Below are 6000 nucleotides of genomic sequence, written 5' to 3' on the forward strand. Positions count from 1 at the left end.
ACCTATTACGGTATAGGTCCATGGTAAAATTTACAACATATTGGCCCGTATTCTGAAGTCGGGTTTAAGTTAAACTCAGGTTTAAAGTTGTGGTTTAAGTTTTGGAAGCCAAAAGTATCAAATTTTTTATTAAGTTGTATGTTTCTCATGTTTACTGTGCTCTTTCCTGATTCATCGATGGTGAAGCCAATAATCGTTTTATACTTCCTAGACAATTATGAATGATTTGAGTGCCAAATGAGCTGAAGTATGATATCTCTGCTGTTAGTGATTTATGTTACAATTGGCTCGCTATACTTAAACCACAACTTTAAACCTGAGTTTAAGTTAAACCCGACTTCAGAATACGGGCCTTTGGGTATCTTTCTTCCCAACCAACGTGCATGTTCCCATTTACCCTATATTGGGTTAACCCTTTTTTTTTTTAGAGTGTATAAACATAGATTTATTGGTCAGGTAGAAAATAAAAATGAAATGTCGACTTCAAAGAGACCGTTGTTGATTCAATGTTTAAACGTAACCCCTTCCCCAAAAATATGAAAATTATGTTTTCAAATTGATGGTGAGGCTAAAATAGAGCGTTAACAATAGTGAAAACAAAAATGAAAAGCAGGATGAATATAATAGTGATAGTGAGATGATGAAGATAATGATGATGATGATGGTGGTGATGGTGATGATGATGATAATGATGATGGTGGTGGTGGTGATGATGATGATGATAAGGATGATGGTGGTGGTGATAATGATGATGGTGGTGATGATGGTGACGATGATGATAAGGATGATGGTGGTGGTGATGATGGTGATGATGATGGTGATGATGATGATGATAATGATGGTGATGATGGTGGTGGTGATGATGATGATGGCGATGGTGCATGGATTGGTGGTGATGGAGAAAAAAGAAGAGGGGGGAGGGGAGTCAACATCATTCTAAAGATGCATTTAGAATAGATAGTGGGGAAGTTTGACCAGACGGATAGTTAGCATCTTGAATTAAAAAGAAACACATGTAATTTATCATTTTGCAGATGAAACGTAACATAATATATAGAAAAATGCAGACAGAACGGAGGCAATAGACTTATACTGGGGGCAATGTGATAGCTGCTCTATCGTTTAACAACCACTGAGTAATAATAATAATCGATATTTGATAGAGGGATATCCAGTTTCGATTATCCAGGGCAGTGGGAGACAATCAAAATCATGATATTCTATATTTTCGTGTTTTCGGGCCTTTTTTTGAATTGCTGCTCCCTTTTCCCCTGATAAATGGTACTCCTCTTCATTTTAATAGTTCTTCTACAGCTTAATTTTTTTCGTTTTTTTTAAATAATTTTTGTTGTTTTCCGTGGATTTTTTTTTTCATTATCTTTGAGGAGATATCATGGTTCGATTGTTTCTGAAAAGTGGGCAAGATGGTTCGAAGATCGAGTCCCTCTTGGATGTTAACTAAAAGGTAATCGTGATGTATATAGCGGAAGCTAAGTTTGCGAGTGCATTACTAATTGGGAGTGTAAGGCATACGACCAGGTGCATGTAATTAATATTTTGTTACTTTTTACAACATTTTGATTTAGTTAAAAAAAGAAGAAAAATAGCTTGTGAAAAAAAAAACAATACCATTGTTCGTCTGAGATTTCTTTGATCATTCTAGTGTTCACAATGGCGTGACTTTTCTCATTGTTGAAACAAAGTCATAATATGCTACTTCAAGGTCACATTACAAGCACGACCTTTGCTCGCGCCTTTTGATCGGCACGTTTGGGGGGGGGGGGTCCCAAAGGGTTTGCCCCCTTTAATTTTGTGCAGTAGGCAAGAAAAGAAAACGCCTCGCCTACTGGTCGCATCTACCGGTCGTGATCATGATGACCATCAACAGCTAATAGCTTGTATACTGAAATATGGCGTTGACCCTCATATCGAAAAAAAGTAAATTCATATTAATATATAAAAGTCTGTGCAATATCCGAATATCATTGATGTAACCCCCCAAAAAATGCATCATCGAAGTTTTGCACTGGAGAACAAGCTTTTCCGGTCTGGGGTCCATTTCAAGTGTCTACCAATGAAGATTGATAACAGCATTTTCAACTGTTGTTTCGACATCAGTATTTGAAATGGAGCCAACGTTCGAAGAGATGGAATCTGAATGATTTATAGCTAATGTAGACGTAATACAGAAGGGTTTTATTTCTAAATCTAGCCCCAGGCGGCGTCTTCTTTGCTTCAAGTACACGCCACCGACGGGTGTATTCTTGGAGTTTGTATTTTACCTTTTTGGTCGTCTTTCATCTTTGGTCGTTTTTTATATCTTCTTTGTATTTATCTTCCTTCCATCTTTATGATTAACGCACCTTTAAGGGCCCTTTTAAAAGTAGGAAAAAGAAAAGCATGCGCAACCAAAGCTTTTGCGGCGCATCGCGAGCCCTGGGGCCCGTTGCAGAAAGAGTTGCAATCAAACGCAACTCTAAAAATCATGCGTAACTTGATTTTCAACCAATCAGCAGTGTGCATTTTTGACTTGCGTTGTAAGGTAACTCTTTCTGCAACGGGCCCCTGGCCTGGGATCATCGGTGGATACAGTATACCAGTGACTGCCAAGGTACGGAAATCCTTGAATCTGATTGGCTGAGCGCATTTTATTTCGAGCAGAGTACTGACAAGACGCTCCGTGAAAGGCTCCCTGGAAAATAGGATTATGATATCATAATTATGCCCTTGGAGGTTAGAACTGCGAAGATGTATATCTTCCGGTTATAAGAGATTTCTTGTTCTTTTTTATTTCGTGAATAATGAAACGTGAATCGTGAAAATATAAACAATACAAGCAACAAACACAGATTAAAAACCAATACATGTAATAGACAGCCAATACTGTTCGGCTCATCCAATTGTTCGTCATGCTCATGTTGCAGACGTGCCTGGAAAACCTCGTCAAGAGAGGCAAATCATATCTAACGACTCCAGAAAATCAAGTCAACCTTTTCCGGAAGCACTATAGGGTGACTTTTTTGGGGGTTATAATATCAAGCAAAGTCAAATTCTCTCCGGGATGGGGGTCGGCACTTTGTCCCCTGTCCCCATCCAGGTGCGTTTATTGGCCGGGAGGGGGTAACTATTAATTTTCCCAAATTTATTTTATTCATTTGATTACTTATTTATTCATTTATTAATTCATTTATTTATCTATTTATTCATTTTCGATGGAGTTTCAGGGCTTTTTCATTCCATTCCATACCCAATAATAGATCTGGATTTCATTAAAAATGGTGTCTACCCTGTTTTTATGATACCATACAAAACAAATAATAATAATAAGGAACCCACACCTCATTAGGCATCCTCTTCCATTTACGGTATGCATTAGCCCGTAAAGCCAGTTCGTAGTTCCTTTCTGCGCATGATCAAAAGATTCTACGCATGATCAGAAGAAGGTCATTTGTACTAAAGTGACATGGTGGTTTAAAATCTAATGAGATAAGCACCAACTTTGATGTCTTGATTATTCATATATTCTTTTGAATTGTCGTTTTCATTTACATCCACAAAAACAACAATGCTTCCACGAACGACTGGTATTTCACAGTTTGTCAAGTACATTGTGCAACATGCTAAGATATGCATTCAAAGTAGGAATGCAACAAATACCTTCATTAAGTGTTCATTGATGTGCTATTCTAGTCACCTGGTCTATTCAATTTCTTCATCCTGCTATGTAAGGCAAGCTTACGTAATATCTTGCTTTGAAATCTGCCTATCATGATGAAAGAAATGAAAGGTCATTTGACCAAAATTGCCCATGAAGTAACTACGAACTGGTCTATTCTGAAGTCAGGGCCCTGTTTTACAAAGAGTTGCGATTGATCCAATCAACCACAACGTCAAAATCTAAAATACATGTTTGTTTAAAATATTTTCTATAACTATGATGTATTCATACGTCCAAGATTACTTTAAAGATAAAGGTTAAAGTTTTATTCAAAGGTTTGAAGTTTTAGAAATATTCCATCAGAAAAATTGTGGCCGGACGAAATGTCACGAAACCGCACTACATATTGCCCCCAACACCAGGCGACCCCTGTCCCCTCATCATATTCACCAGCAACCGAGTGTACGCACCCGAGCCCGACCCGAGCCCATTTCATAAAACTTGTTATAATAAAAGCCAATGAAATCCTTTGATTTGATTGGCTGATAGTACATTTGTCATAGAAATTGTGAACGTGTGATCATAACAAGTCTTCATGAAACGGACCCCTGAGGTTGATGTCAACCCATTGTATGTGGCTATATTCCAAAAATTCGGCTGCTCTCATGGCTTGAAACTTTCCTGGATTGAAGACTTCCCTCTGTGCTACAAACCCGCAGAGGCATAGCCATGCGGCATTGTATACATGCCCCCGCCCTATATTATCAGGGGTGGATCCAGGATTTTCCAAAAAGAGGGGAGGGGGACAATTAAAAAAGCTCCTGAAGAGGAAGGGGCCAACTGCACATTTTGCCACCCCCCCCCATTCAGCGCTGTAACATATGGGGATGACATATAGCTTTAAATAAAACTCCAGAACGAACACGATTAAGAATGTATTGACAAATCAATACTGACTGATTAAAAAAATGACAATAAAGATTTGTGCGAATTTATCAAATTCATGCCATCATCATCATCATCATCATCATCAACAACAGCACCATCATCATCATCATCATCATCACACCATCACCATCATCATCATCACCGGCACCATATCTTCATCACCATCTTCATCAGCATCATCATCATCATCATCATCATCATTATCATCATTACCATCATCACCATCATCACCATCATCATCATCACCGGCACCATATCTTCATCACCATCTTCATCATCAGCATCATCATCATCATCATCATCAGCATCATCATCATCATCATCATCATCATTACCATCATCACCATCATCACCATCATCATCATCACCGGCACCATATCTTCATCACCATCTTCATCATCAGCATCATCATCATCATCATCATCTTCATCATCTTCATCATCATGACCACCGTCACCGTCTCCACCATCTTTATCATCATCTTTATCATCGGTTATTATATTCATATATTAAAAATGGTTTGTCTATCCACTATAACTATTTTTACCACATCTGTTAAAGTGATTCCTAAAAATATTTTTTTAAAGTACCATTAAGCTTTAAGACTCTACCTGATGAAATGAAAAAATAGAGATCGTTAATCCAGAAAATAGCTAAAATAGAAATCAAAGTCAGATGGTGGGTTGTTGTAACTGTTTCAAACATTCCAGGACCCACTTTCCAAGTACCTGGAGGGCGAGATAAATGGGGGTGGGGTCAACTGATAAGATACGCCCCTGTGGGCTGGGGTCATTCCATAGTGCTTCAGTCGGTCGATGATTTATAGATCAATGCCCCCATGAGTTCGTGAATCCAGAATTTGAAATGGTGTCAGTATACCAGCAGTTGAAAAAGGAGATTAAGAAGATGACATTCATGAATGTTTCCATTAAGAATGCTGACATGATTTACGGTTTTACATTAAATCAGGACAATGATGGGATAACTTTATTTGTGCAACATTTCAAAATTCATGTTTTCAAATTCATATTTATTCATTACCATCAGAAAATAAAAGTTATCATTTACTAAGAACGGTGAAAACATAATGCACACACATTTATTTTTTCGTATTTAAACAATAAAAAATCAACATAAAACGTTGTAAAAAAAGGTCTGAAAATATTTGTAGTAATAAGGGATCCACTCGCATATAAATTACATGTATCTTGTATCATCATGCCCCCCACCCCATAAAAAAAGAAGAAAAGAGAGTTTTGATTTGCCGACAGATTTACATGTTGCAAAAAAAAGACAAAAAAAATAACACGGAACCCCCAAAACAAACAACAAACAAGGAAATAAAATACCCCATCCCCCCAAAAAGAAGGCTGCTCCATAAAAAAATTTTTTTT

This window comes from Lytechinus variegatus, chromosome 14 (assembly GCF_018143015.1).
Source record: "Lytechinus variegatus isolate NC3 chromosome 14, Lvar_3.0, whole genome shotgun sequence".
Lineage (NCBI taxonomy): Eukaryota > Metazoa > Echinodermata > Echinoidea > Temnopleuroida > Toxopneustidae > Lytechinus > Lytechinus variegatus.